Raw genomic sequence first — 15,461 nt, forward strand, 5'->3', positions numbered from 1 at the left:
GGAGATCGGCGGCGAGCGCTGGACGACCTGACTCGCCCAACATAAGTAAAAAATCCTAGGCCATCCATAAAATAAGTGACTATGAAGGCAAGGACCAGTGGAGAGAAAGAATTGTCAAAAAACAAATGTATACGTAAAAACAATATATTTAATTAGCAATAGATAAAAATCATATAGAGACTCAAACACATAGGTCAAACTATATGATACAATAAAAATGTGACATAAACACTTCTTGACAACATATATCAAACATATTCAATAAAAACCAAATATATCATAGTAATAGTGCAAATAATGGGAATTTAGTACAAAGGGACTCGACGCGCGTTTCGGCAGTAGGGGAACTGCCTTCTTCAGGAGTCGTTGGTGAACCTCTGAAAAGAATATTTATAAAAAACATATTATAAACAACATTACATTTATTCCATAACATATTCTTTATATATATCTATCTATTTACTTATTTATCAGTTGGAAATTACGTCATTCTTAACAACTCTAACTCTACCTAGCAGGTCCAGACACAAAACATTAGTCACTTAAGGTCATATGATAGACAGATATATATAAGGTCAGTGCAGTACTTAGCTAGACAGAAAAAAACTGATCAGTATTGTAGGTTACCTTACTCATACAAAAAACAGATATTTGTCTTCGCTCATATTTATAAATAGGTTCTTAACCCGGATTAACGTGCTTAAAATGATCCGGAGGGATATTGTCATGGTCTTCATTGAAAATACATTGATATCAAGACAACTTACATTCTGCATATATTGCATCATATGGTGGAGGTAAATCGATGATAACTTCCTTAGAGTTGATAAAAAGATAGAAGAACTCAAACCCACTTGATGGGGCTAGCACCTATTTTAAATACAAAATCAATATTTTGTATAACATCAGTCTAATGTTTGTAAGTTGGGGGTATATTTTTTGAACACAATAAAATAAAAGATCAGTTCATAAAAGAGTCTTCTGAGGAAAATGATAAGATACTCGAGAAAACATGATGGGCAAGGAAATATATTTGTTATTTCTGTTGCCTTAGGAGCCAGTATTAATGATTCTTAAAAAAAATACTCTTGCTGTGAATTCATGTCATAAGGGAAGGATTTGTTTATATGCTAAACTGAAAAAGATCATATATCGCGGCGAGTCATAGAACAATGGTCTATACGGGATAAAGATCGTTTTATACTGTAGATAGATCTAAAAATAGGGCTTAGCACGTTATAGACATTCTTTACCTAGAAAGATATCTGAATAGGTGGATAGGTAAAAAGGGGGGTGGAAAGAAGAAAACGAAGGGATGTTACCTATTGCGCTGACAGCTCAAATACTGCAGGTTATTGTATCCAGCTATTAGGCTTCATGATAGCGTCCAGCTAGTGGCCATCACTGTAGAAGGATATACAGGGGAAAAAAACATATCTAGGGTAAATACTAGGATCTAATAACTATTTAAGGTCCTATATTACATTCCTGTATGGGCGGGTTATTACCAACAGTCACAAATGTGCTCTTGGAGATAAAATGGTAACAGGTATGAGGATTACCTTTATATATACGATTCCCAGGTATTCCGATTGTAATTCACACTGATTTATAGATGTATTGACAGGTTAAAAATGCCACGAGCAGTAAGTAGGCTGAAATACATACAAAAAGAATGGTCGGGGATTAGACAGACATGCTAATGTATTTCATAGCGTAGCGTGGTATATGGGCAAGCGTAAATGGCCCCAGGGGTTATATTTTAATATATGGCACAGTGAACGTGTGTCAGAAAAAACATTCTGCGTATTTATTTCCACAACGTTACTCTACCACTTGTAAACGATATGCCAGAGTCATTACCTTAAAATGAATGACCAAATTCCAGCAGCAAGATAGTGCTGTTCTACCGTTTTAAAACCGGTGATTATATTGGCTGATCAGAAGAAAACGTGGTTCCGTATGCGTGGTGATCTCTAAAATAACAACCGAAAGGAGAAGGGTTTTAGTAGAAAAACGCCTCACGTAGTATTTAGAGTATCTAAACGACTACCGAGGGTTTAACTCTTACCTTTCTGTGTAGCCGGATGCGTGGACTGCAGGATGGTGCAGCTCCGAACCCAGGATAGCGGGAACAGCCTCGCCAGTGAACGAAAACGGGGGTAGAAAGTGGCTCTCTTGAAAATGACAGCTCTTTTGTAGTTCAAAAAAGGGCGCGAACTGCTAACCACTAGAAAGGTGTAGTGGAAAGAGAGGGCGGACCCAACTTATTCGCTATGTTGTGGAGATGAATACCTTTCAAACATGGCGTTGAAAGTTGAAGGTGGTTGAGTATTGTTGTAGCAACCAAGTTAAAAGACTGGAACGGTTACGGTGACTTTTAACCAAGGCAATAGGTTAGATGCGCATAGGCAGTATATTTTAAAATACTGTACCAAGGTATACCCTGAAAGGCAACCATATGGCAGCCAATGAAAAATAACGCATTTAATCTGATATTTAGGACGAGGTCCCGCTATATTCAGGATGTTTTTACTTTGTGACTAGATCCTTCGTATATTTATTTGAAGAATATATTCGCATTAAAACTGATATTTAGTAAGAGGTATAGTGTGATGGTAAATAAAGGCATCCAAGTAGATAAGTGGATGATAGGTGGCACAAAGTGGGGGTAAATTGAGACATCCAATTTCTAATTGTAGGAAATGTCAATTTACAGTTACATTAAATACCAGTGGTCCTTGGTGTTAAGTAGATATACATATTAGTTGGATAGCGTATATCAAGAATATTTATTGCCTATATATTGGTATATATATTTTAGATCTATGGATGAAAAACAGAAGTGTGGTATTTTTGGGGAATTATTTCATAAAGCAGTCCTGGTATTGGTATAAAAGGTGGTATCTGAATACTAAGTGTGACCTATACAAGGTAGGGGATAATAGTCCTAACAGGCAAGGAAGTCAGTTTTCACAGAAATCATAATGAAGGTCTTATGCTATAACTTGTCACAGTCTTAAGTAATGGCGTTCTCCCATGGGATCTCAGCATTCAATCCTTTTTTGAAAGTTCCCATCGAAAAAATCCAAAACACTTCTCTTTTCTTTCTGATTTTTTCGCCGCCCTTACGACCTGACTCGCCCACCATTAGAGCGGACATGGCCAGCGCTTTGAGAGAAGCGGCCAGGGACTCGGCCGCCACGAACAGCGTGGCCTTGACGGCGTAGACTCACTCCGGGGGGAGATGGACATAGCTTCTTCGGTGCCAGGTTTGGGGGTCGGAGGGAGGGCCGGGGGAGGGCGGGGAGAACGAGTGGCCGGACGTCCACTTTTGGTACTTTCTGCAGACTTGTCCGTTTTGGGACTTGACTGGGACAATGGGTTGTTTGTGTATGAGTAGGAATTTGGCTAGTTGCCACTGGTTAGTTTGGGGTGGGGTTGGGAGTTGTTCAGGGGCTGGGAAGGAACTGTCCAGTATTTCATATGTTAACGCTTTGTCCTATTTTGCTTATCCTGCGCTGCTGCCCTGCGCCCCTCCCCCGCTTATTGCCTGCCCGCGGCATAGCGTCTCCGGACCCTGGGGGGTATGTCGTCCCTGAAGGTGGTGACCCTTAATGTTAAGTGTCTGAATAACCCTGTGAAGCGCAGAGCGATTTTATCTCTGCTGGAGGGGAAACAAGCTGACATATGCCTCCTACAGGAAACCCATTTATTGTACCGTGATTGTCACAGAATGCGCTCTGCCAAGTTTCCAACTCAGTTTTTCTCCTCTGCTATGTCCAAGACCGCAGGGGTGGCTATTCTGCTATCGAGCTCCTTCAGGGGGGAGGTGTTGTACAAATTTGCGGAACAGAAGGGGAGGCTTTTGGCATACCGCCTCCGCCTGGGGGACAAGTCGTTCACCATTGGCTCCTTATATAGCCCAAATGACCACCAGGAACGCTTTCTAGGCTCGGTGTTGGTGGACGTGACTGCCTCCCCTGATCGTCATGTCATACTAGGGGGTTATTTAAACATAGTCTTTGATTCTGCACTAGATAGATCAGCGCAGCGATTCCCGCAGACTGGGGAACTTTCCCAGGCTGGGAAGGCCCGAATCACTGACATGGAATTGCATGATCTTTGGCGCACCCTCCACCCTACGAATAGGGACTATTCCTGTTACTCGCATGGGCACCGGACCTACGCATGGTTGGACTACTTTTTGGTTAGTGGACCGATGCGTGCCGCTGCTACGGCAGTGGACATTGGGGTCCTATCACTGTCTGATCATGCGCCGGTCGTGGGCACGTTTGCGTGGCCGACAACCTCCCCCTCTCGGGGGTGTGGCGCCTTAGGGACACCCTTCTGCACAAAAAGACGGTTGTGAAGCATATTGAGGAGGCGATCCGGGAATACCAGGCACACAACGATAACTCGGACACTTCACTGGCGACACAGTGGGCGGCGCTGAAGGCGGTTCTCAGGGGGGAGTTCATCTCCATCTCCTCGGCAGAAAATAGAGAGCGGCAGCGTAAGAGGGAGGAGCTGACTTCCCAGGTCCTGGAACTGGAGCAGGTCCACCGCCATACGGGAGCCCAGAGGGTGTGGAGGCAGTTGAAGGCTGCCAGGAAGCTCCTGTCGGCACTGGACATGGACAGGGCGGAATACGCAGCGTTGCGTCTGAAACATGCATTCTACACAGGGGGGGATAGGTGTGGCAAACTCTTGGCAAATAGGCTTCGTATCGCACACCAGCGTAATGTAGTGAAGGAACTATTGGGTGCTGACGGGGTGGCGGTTTCTGGTGATGCTGCGGTTGCGGAAACTTTTTGTAGTTTCTATGAAGCGCTATACGCGGGAGAGCCCCCTTTGCGCGGGATGCCACAGAATATCTGGAGTCCGTGACCCTTCCGGCGCTGGACCCCGCTCAGGCGGAATACCTCGAGCGTGACATCCACGTGGAGGAGGTGATCTCCGTGATAGCCAGACTCGAGCACGGGAAAGCTCCGGGCCCGGACGGTTACACGTCCCTGTTTTATAAAACCTTCTGCCCGGTTGTGGCCCCTATCCTCGCCCGGCTGTTTAACTCTTTTTCCGAATCGGGAGCCATCCCGCCAGACCTCTTGAGAGCAATGGTCTCAGTGATCCCGAAACCTGGGAAGGACCGGGCCCTATGCGGCTCATACAGGCCCATCTCTCTCCTGAATGTCGACCTCAAATTGTACACGGGGATCCTGGCGTCCAGGCTGGCCCTGCACCTCCTGGGTCTGGTTGAGGCCGACCAAGCTGGCTTTTTGCCTGGTAGACAAACTGTCGACAATACTAAACGAGTGGCGCACATTTTGGAGAAGGCTTCGCGGATCCCGGGCGAGCGGATGCTGCTGGCGGTGGATACTGAGAAAGCTTTCGACAGGGTTCACTGGCCTTATCTCGAGCAGGTGTTCAGGAAACTGGGCATCTGTGACAAATTCTGCTCGATGGTCTTCAATTGCTACAAGTACCCTTCGGCGACGGTGAGAGTCAACAGGTGCAGCTCCTGTAGCTTTCCAATCGAACAGGGCACTAGGCAGGGGTGCCTGCTTTCCCCACTCCTCTTTGCTCTTTACATGGAGCCGTTTGCCCAGAGGATCCGCCAAAACCCGGATGCGATCGGGATCAAGATGGGGCAGTATGTCCACACGGGCAGGGCTTTATGCGGATGATGTCCTGCTGACCCTGGACGATCCCAGGAGGGCCCTTCCCGCCTGTATTCATGAGCTGGACGCTTTTTCACGAGTGGCCGGTTTTAAAATGAACATGGGCAAGTTGGTGGCTCTAGATGTGTCCCTGGCCGCGGATACTAGACGGGACCTCCAGCGGCTCTTTCCCATGCAGTGGTCATCATCCCTGGTGCCATACCTGGGGATTCTACTGGCGCCGACGTTGCCAGCGATGGTAACAGCCAATTACGCCTCTCTTAGCAAGAAAATCAAGGAGGAGCTAGGCCGCTGGAGCAAAGGCCTGTTGTCCTGGCTCGGCAGGATTGCTGCGGTCAAGATGACGGTTCTGCCCCAGATTCTATACCTTTTCCGAGCCTTGCCGCTCCAGCCTCCAGTGGGCTGGATCAGGCAGATGCAAGCTGACATTGCACGCTTCGTCTGGCAAGGCCGCAAACCGCGGATGAAGAGGGTTCTCTCCACGCTCGCCCCGGAGGCGGGGGGCCTCGGTATCCCAGACCTCCGGAAATATTTTCAGGCGCGCAGTTGGGCTACCTTGTGGAGTGGAGCAGGTGGGAATCCGATAAGCACTGGCTCTTTCAAGACCAGGCGGTGGCAGGGCGTACCCTTCAGGAGGTTCCATTCTTGCACCGGGTTCACCCCCCCCAACCTCTATGCTTCCTTTGTCACGCGCGTTCCCCTGAGGGTGTGGGATACAGTTAGTGAGGTTCGGGAACTCACCACGTTCGCTTCGCCTTTTACGCCGATAGCGGATAACCCTGATTTCTCCCCTGGGATGGAGCCAGGCGCTTTTTCCCACTGGAGGGCGGCGGGCTGCCGAGCGCTCTTTCAGATTTATGGGTCGGAGGGGGTGGTCCCCTTTCAGCAACTACAACAGGAGTTCCAACTGCCGGAGTCAGATAGACTGCGATATATGCAGGTCCGGCACTGGGCGCTTCAACCCCAGGTGCGGGACACCGCTGATCGTCAGATAACACCATATGAGCGGTGGTTGGTGACCCGCGCCTCCGATGCTAAACTGATCACCGATCTATATAAATTCTTGCAGCCCCCTCCGTTTCACTACTATAACCCAGGCAGGGAACGATGGAACAGGGAATTGGGTAGGACACTTAGCCATAAGGAATGGGACCAAATTGCACACCGTGTGAGACACTCGGCATATCACACTGGCCTCACGGAAACATTCACCAAGGTGTCCACATATTGGTACTACACCCCGGAGAAACTGCACGAGATGAACAGGCATATCGGGAGGGAGTGCTGGAGAGGTTGTGGTCAGGTGGGGACCCTTTCACATATACTTTACGATTGTCCCTTGTTGGCAGCTTATTGGAAGGAAGTTCTTGATGAGATCGATGTACATTTTGAAATTGAATTACCGCGCTTCCCGGCGTATGTATTGCTGGGCCTTCCTAATGGTCTGATGTACCCGCTGAAGTCCCGCAGGGGCAGGCAAATCGCGATAGCGCTGGGCTCAGCGATTCAGAACATCCTGATCCACTGGCGTACCACCACGGTCCCCTCCATCACAGGCTGGTTGCACAGGCTCTGGCATGTGCAGGGTATGGAGAAATTATCACTCATGGTAGCGGGGGACGTGGACCAATTTGATGAGCTATGGCAACCCTTTCACGCGCTTTTAATTACGGAATTTAGGGAACTCACCTGCCCGAGGTTCCTCAGGCTTCTAAGATTGACACCACCGGTGATTTCAACCGACAAGGGGGGTAACAGGGCTGGGCTCATGGGGGGGGGGGTTTGGGTGAGTTGGGGTGTTCGGGGGGAGTTCTAGGGGATGGTGGGTTGGCTTTCTTTGTATTATTGCTTTCCCTTTTCTGCTCAGACTGATGGTGTTGATTATACTCAGCCTTTCTCATTTGCCGTTGTTTCCTTTTCCACAGTAGCCTTGTCCACCTTCGCACTCATAGTATCACGCTTAACTTCTTTCACTTGAATGTATGTAACCCTAACCTCCTGTTCCCTCCCCCTAGGTTTTTGTCTTAATAAAATGCTTTAAACCTAAAATATACGCTCCAATATGGCGCCAATTGTTGTGACACCGCTTTGCTATTAAGGTCATTAGAGTAACGGTAGTACTCTGTTTGGGCTCATAAATATGTAAAATACACAATATGATGTCGCCCTGCAAATAAAATCTCTTCTTAAGGACATTTTTAAATTAGAATAAACACTACAAATGTGGCAGTAATGATAAAAATAAATATAAGAAAATAATTCATTTAGTAAAGATTTACCTGAGTAAATAGGAAACACTTGAAACCATCCCAATATTCCTTCTCCTCCTTCTTATAGTGACCCACTAAAGGAACCACTGACTTTGAAGCTATTCGCCAAACCTGAAAGCAAGACACCACCGACTTAGAGGAAGTGTTATCACTAGAAGGATCTAAAACCTTTTATGAGGTATAATTCTAGTATGTGGATGTAATTATGACACTTGTATGTGATCCCATGCCTTGTTGTGCATATTGCGGAAAATAATATGGATAAAATTAAGGGTGATATTTCCTATTTCATTGTAGATTTATGATGTACAATTGTCTTTGATAGAGGACATATTGAAAGTGACTAACGACCACTCAAAGAAAAGTGACTAACGACCACTCTATGATACAGAGTTTATTTGGTAATTTAACTTCAAAGAGTAACCCATTAAGATCTCAAATATATGTGGAATGAAGAAAAAAGAGTAACCCATTAAGATCCTAAATGAATGTGGAATGAAGAAAAAAGAGAAATTAACTGAAAGGAAAGAATTGAAAGAAATTATTTAATATAAAAGAGGCCGTAGTGCATTATTGAAGCTCTCTCTTTTTTACTTATAAAAAGTTACAAATGTATGAAGGCAAATGTTTCAGAATCTGTGAAGGAATTCATAAAATCGTATGTCCTATATTACATGATTATTGGTAATACTATGTAAATTGCAAAGGAATTCATATAATTGTTTGTCTCAGATCACATGACTATTGCTAATATTGAGAATAGGTCTGTAAAATATATTGTATATATTGAGAATAGGATTGTAAAAATGTATGAAATTTGCAAATTGTTTTAATTGTAAATATTGTATCATTATTTTGGGGAATAATTTTGTATATATTTGTCATTTGTAGCCCTGGAGAAGTCTGTGAAGGACGAAACGCGTTGGCTATGGCTACAGACTTTTAAATGAAGATTTAATAAAGAATGAACTTCCACAAATACCACTGATTCTGCCTTTGAATGATTAATATGTGTATATAAAAAAACGTGGTTATTCTATGTTTAAGTGTGCTGGACCACTTTTGTATTGATTTTTCCTAACTAATACCCACCTAAAAAATGACCATGATGGGTAACAAGTGACACACCAGGTATTTGAAATGTATTCACCATCAAATTGGAATGTATCAAAAAAAGCAAGTAAACATATTCTAAGTATGAATGCAGAAGAATAAAAGATTAGACAAAGGCGTAGTTGGTTAACCAAGATAGCACACAACATATAAACCCATATTTATAGAGAATGATCTATATAAGATGTATGTACATATCATTAGTACTAGATTTGCTTAACATATGTAGCCACAAATGGAGGTTCTCACCTGGTGGGACCATAGTAAAGCAGGCCTTACTTTCAATCAAAAACAGGAAGTGTAGGGAGACCTGGTAATCTCTTATGAAGGTTGACCCATTGTCTGAGGTTGCGGGCGGCGGTGGGTTGGCTGCGGGCGAGGGATGTGGTTAGCTGGTCTTCTGTGACTTTGCTCCAGCAGTGGTGGGGGATATGTTGGGTGTGGTGGTGCGTGGTGGGTTTCCAGAAGGTGAAGTGGATGCAGCGATGGTCGGTTGTTAGATCTAGGGGTCTCTAGTTGGCAGAGGTAGGTACCAATGTCCAAATAGGGACCCTTGCTTCTAGTCAGAGTAAGGGGATACACTCTTTAGATAACCCCTGCTCACCACTTCAGTAGCTTGATACGAGCAGACAGGCTTTTCAAAAGCAATGTGTAAAGTATTTGTACCAATACTCACAGTAACACAGTGAAAACACCACAAATGGACTCCACATCATTTTAGAAAAATAAAGTATCTTTATCCAAACTACACAAGACCAAAATTATAAAAATACAGCATACGCAATTCAAGAATAAGTCTTTAAAATGAGTTCAAGGTTTTGCATCAAAATAATCCACAGTTGCGACACTGTTCAGGTCAGCATGGCAGTTGGCAACTGCACACAGGCACTGCAGTGGCACGTCTGGGACACCATTTTAGGGCTACTCAGGTGGGTGGCACAATCAGTGCTGCAGGCCCACTAGTAGCATTTGAATCACCAGCCCTGGCACAATCAGTGCACTTTACTAGGGACCTACTGGTAAAACAAATTTGCCAATCTTGGATAACCAATCACAATAACAATTTACCTAGGGAGCACTTGCACTTTGACACTGATCAGCAAGTGGAGTTGCGGTCATTGTTGTTCTCGAGGTGGAAGTTCAGGTCCCCGAGAAGGATGTAGTCTGTGAAGGCAAGGGCATGAGTACTGACGAAGTCGGCAATGGAGTCGCTAAACTGTGGTCGGGGTCCGGGGTGTCTGTAGAGAAGAGTTTCTCTGAAGGTGGTGTTGGGATCGGTGTGGATCTGGAAGTGCAGGTGTTCGGCCGTGCTGCGGGTGTTGGTCGAGACTCTGAGAGTGTTCCTGTGGACGATGGTGATTCCTCCTCCTACTCCGTTGGTGCAATCCCTGTGGATGATCTTGTAGCCATCCGGGATGACTATGGCGATGTCAGGTGCCGAGGAGGAGTTCAGACAGGCCTCTGTCAGGAAGGTGACGTCTGGGGATGTTAAGTCGAGTAGGTCCCAGAGTTCAACTGCGTGTTTTCAGGCGGAGCGGTTGTTGAGAAGGATGCCTCTGAGGTAGTTGGGTTCTTTCCGGGTGGGTGGATTTGTGGAACGGATACTGGTGAAGCTGAAGGTCCGGCAGGAGAAGGGTCCTTGTGTGCGTTTCGGGGTGGCCAGGAAGCAGGTGTGTGATTGGCCGATGTTGAGTGTGCGGAGGGTGCTGGCATCTTAGCGGCGTTGGGTGTTGTGGTGTTCACGGGGGCCAGGGGTTCTGGCGCTGGGCGTGGTCCAGGCATGGACGGGTGAAGACAGGCTTGCCTTAGGCGCGCCCACTGCGCGCGTCCAGCAGCAGCCACCATAAGAAGGGGAGTTGGAAGGTAGGAGCAGCTGGGAGGAGAGAGTGGACGAATGGATGAGCCGGGGTAGGCCACAGGGGACGCAGCGGCAGGAAAATGGGGGCAGGAACGGCGAGGAACAGAAAGCAAAAAGGGCACAGGGCATGAAAAACAAAGGGGAAATGAGGAATGAAAACGAACAGTTAAACAAATGAGCACAGGCAATACAGGTACAAAATAAACAACTCTACAGCCTACCACTGGCCAAAAGGGATGAGGCGCAGGTGGTAGCCTGTGGTTGGAGGAGTGCCTCAAACTCGCGGCGGAGGCAGCATCAGCGAATTGGAGCAAGGACACAGCAAGTGGTGCTGTTGCGGCATGGGGAGCGACCTGCCTGGAACATGAAGTCTTCAACAAAAAGTAAACATCAATATAATTCACTGCCTCAGCTGAAACATGTTTCTTTACAAGAGTGACTTCTTCAAGGCTGTAAAGTATACAACATAACATCAGATTTATGATTTAAACATAAATATAAATGTGGCAGGAACAAGATATATTTTGTATTACTTTTAATGAGTAGAGATGAAGTATCTCACAAGCATTCCCAAAGTAGTGTACATAGAAAAGAGGGGACACCCACGTGGGATGTAGAAGAATAAACAAAATAAAAGTCTGCTTCCATGTTGGACCAAACATGCCGCGTAGAAAAGGAGTGACAGTTATCCCATGATCATAGGGAGGTGAAAAGTGAACATAACTATATCATAAATACACCTATTGATAAACATAAGAATAAGAAGATGAAGAAATGTAGCAAAAGATCCAATTAAAAGAGCTTGAGCACTGGTTGTGAAGATGATCTGTTTTTAGAATGTAGTCTGTGGAAGCAAGGTCATACCACAGCAGGGAAAATCATATGTCCCTAAAAAAGGTTATAGACTCCATATAAGAGAAAAAAGTATTAAGAAACTAAAGCAGTAGGATAAGTACCCACCATAGTAGCTATTTAATAGTTAATGTGTCATGTCATAACTAGGAATAGTGAGGCTGAAAGTAACCTTGATGAAGGTGAAGATTGGAATTAAAAAGTTGAGTGAAATAGTCATAAAGGGCCAGGTGTATGAAGGTTTTTTCAATTAGCAAATGGCCCAATTTGCAGAATGGGGCGGTTTGAGACCTAAATAAAAAAGCATTTTTCAATTTAATAAGCTTTATATGCGATAGAGTAAGCTACTACCAGATGGGAAATTGGATTTGCGAGTCGCTAATAGGAGGTAGCTTAATAACGAGACTCAGAAGTATGTATGAATGTTTGCGACTGGAATGCGGTCAAAACATTCAACAATTCAATTCAATTCAATTCAAATGTCTTTATTTCGATTCAATTCATCATAAAAGACTGTTTCTAATGTGCATGCAGCCACGGAAAAACAAACAGGGTTAATAAATATAGATTCAAGAAATATACCATTCCAGAGGGTATAAAAAGACACGTAATATTTAAAATAATCGAAGATAGACATGATTATAAATACAATAAACAGATGGGTAGACAACCAACCCTAAGCTGATGGTATAGTTTCCTATCACTGGACCTGGTGATGGTATCCCAATATTCCTCTAATAGAGGATCATTTTTTAGTTCCAGAAACCTCCCAGACAGGGTTGAAGCCATGGTCTGGCTGAAGTGTTTCTGGCTAATCATGGTCCAGTAATAGCTTTTTAGTGGAAAAGGGCTGTTGACAGGGTCAGACCACAGGTTTCCTAGTCCCATTGCCTCCAAGAGCAGTCTGATCTGCCTAAACCAGGGGAGATTTCCCGCACCCTTAATAGAGCGTACATCCAACACTGCCTTAGCATACATTGCCAGTTCTGGGGTGGACCATAGCCTCCTCCATAGGGCTAATGGTTTAAAACGGGCAATGTCATCTAAGGCGTGACACCCAAGATCCAATAGTAGCGGTTTCGTAGGGCTGGGACTAGGAAGTCCTATTAGGCCGCAGTCCATGCTGAGTATTCACGTTACCATACAGTTGTGTCCCCAATATATGGCCCAATGATCAACCTACCTGCAGTCTTGATCCTATGACTAACTGCTTTGGAATATTATTTCTCTTCGCTCACTTGGACTGTTACCACTTTTATGCATACTTGATGCAATTGTGATTTTCTGCTACCCGACTGACCACGTCTCTTTCAATAGTTAGAAGATTTAGAGGTGTATTTGCCCACAACATGGATGGTTTTTTTGTGATCTGCATTTCCTTGGTTACTCCATGGGAGACAGTAAAAAAATAATATAGCCCTGACGAAGTTCCTACGGGAACGAAACGTGTTGGCTGAGGCCTTTTAAAGATTTACAATAATAAAGGAACTTGTTGAAACTACTATACCTGCTGCGGACTTCTTATTTTGGTGCACCATCCATTTGATATACAAATTAGTACCAGATATGCTTAACTTAGGTAGACACAAACGGATGTTTTCACCTGGTGGGACCATAGTAAAGAGTTCCTTATGTTCAATCAAAAACATGAAGTGTAGGGAGACCTGGTAATCTCTTATGAAGGTAGGACACTGGTACACTCCTGTAACATGAAAACCACGCTATTAGAGATAGGTAATTATTTCTCTCCTATACTGGCCGTTAAGGCTGCCCAGGCTTGGAATGCTCTTCCATTTCTTTTGGGCAATACCCAAGACCTGTTAGCCTTCTAGAAACTTTTAGAAAACCTACCTCTTCCCCTAGTGACAGTTAGGTAACTCCTCAAGGACTCGCACCGGGACACTCCTCGGAGTATCTTTGCGCATTATAAGAGTATGTAACATAACATAACATACCATGACATATGATCATGTCTATTTAAGAAAAGGTTAGAGAGAAACCTAAAAACTTCATAGAAAGGGAGACTGCCATTTGTATAAGGTGCAGCTTTGTTCATTAGAGACAGAGAGCCTTTTTTTAGAGTTTCATTGCTGGTCTATCAGATTACAGGAATACCACCTGTCATATTTACTACTCCTTGCCAGGCAGGCAGATATTTTACTGCTGTAAAGTGGCCACTGTGGTAGCTCCCCATTGAAAACTGGGATTTTTGATAAGCAGGCCCCATGTTTGATGCACTCGCTTAGCACAGGTTTTGTTTTTTTAAGAATAAACTCCAAAAATGTATTCTTGGAACACAAAAAAAGGTCAGTAACCTGTTGCGCAGCCAGTTTTCTTTCTGTACAATGGGGCTAATGAGAGTATTCAATCCATACCTCTATACCCTGCAGAGAACCCTAGTGATGACTGCCCTGTCCTTAAGAGGACAAGACGACCATCACTGTGACCTGATAGGCCTGTGTCGGATAGGCCATCAAGTAAGAGGTCTGAGACAGTAGAGCTAGGGGACCCCACACTTCACCAGCTCTGTATGGGGGAGAGTTGCACTGTAGATTGACAGTGACACTATCCCTCTTCTGAACTCTAAATGTTCTACAGAGTTTTTATTTTCACCAGAGTCATATATCATTACCATTCTGAACATTTCCTCTACACCATTATCTTGGAAACGCTATTCTCTCTTATGATATTAGATATCAATTATAAAATATTTACTATCGTTGTAGTTGAGGGTCAGGATTACTTTAGCATAAACTTTCAATTTTGAGAAAAAATGTAATTAATTATAAATAATTACATTAAAAATATATCAGTGGGTTAAGGTCTAGGGTATGAAATAAGAGTACCATTAGGTTTAGTATAGGAATTCCTTGTTTTGGAAATTAAATTAGCAAATGAAACCCATTTTAAATAAATGTAATACATGTAGGGTTAGGCTAATGGTATCTTATTGTTTACAATACATTCAAACTATTTTATATATGTTAGACAACACATGTCTTAGCAGGTTATTTAGAGTTTGGCAGACGTCATCGCTACTCAACGAAAATAATGGAACATTAACCAATTTCTGTTGGGTGTCCTGCACTTGCCCATCTCTGGATACCACCTCACTGTTGTTTAGGGTTACGGTTAAAGTTAGCATTATGTTACGAGTCCCATATTAATGTCACAACTCCGTTATACCCTGCTGAGGCTTTTCCCATTTTCCTACATATTTTTATATTTTATTTTCATGTTTCTTTTAAGTATCTTTTCTGATTTATATTCAGAGATCTTTTGGATTAATACTGAGTTTTGCAGTTCTATATTAGTGGTGCTATTATACAACCAACATCCTCTTTGCTAAGTATGTTTGTGGTTAAAAAAAAATCTAAGACATTATGTCAAGACATTTTAATGAATTTAATTAATAAATTCAAAATGATATTCTACTAGTAAGAGAGTCTACTTATTTTTAAATGTATATAGTATAATTATAATATTTAGCCTTTATTTAGTATTGTTAAATATTAATTATAGGTTAGCATTAGTATTAGGGTTAATAATATGTTCAGGGTTTATATAATTTTAACTGATTTAAAAAGGAGGTAATAATTGAGCAGTATGAAAAAACTAAAATATATATAATTGCTAAGGGACGGAATTCAGGCTAGTTTGGATTGTCTGTTTATCATTTCATGATGA

The 15,461-nt window shown here is 43.7% G+C and overlaps 1 long non-coding RNA gene across 1 annotated transcript; it reads right to left on the reverse strand.

The window, feature by feature from the left end:
- Positions 1-229: 229 nt before the first annotated feature.
- On the reverse strand, positions 230-2,157 carry LOC147701027 (uncharacterized). The gene is made up of 6 exons (XR_015297426.1): positions 2,072-2,157; positions 1,864-1,976; positions 1,563-1,655; positions 1,323-1,404; positions 768-870; positions 230-377 (listed from the first exon to the last, which is right to left on the reverse strand). It is a non-coding gene; the product is annotated as an uncharacterized LOC147701027 (long non-coding RNA).
- Positions 2,158-15,461: the final 13,304 nt, after the last annotated feature.

The sequence above is a fragment of the Lissotriton vulgaris genome, chromosome 7, assembly GCF_964263255.1.
Source record: "Lissotriton vulgaris chromosome 7, aLisVul1.2, whole genome shotgun sequence".
Taxonomy (NCBI): domain Eukaryota; kingdom Metazoa; phylum Chordata; class Amphibia; order Caudata; family Salamandridae; genus Lissotriton; species Lissotriton vulgaris.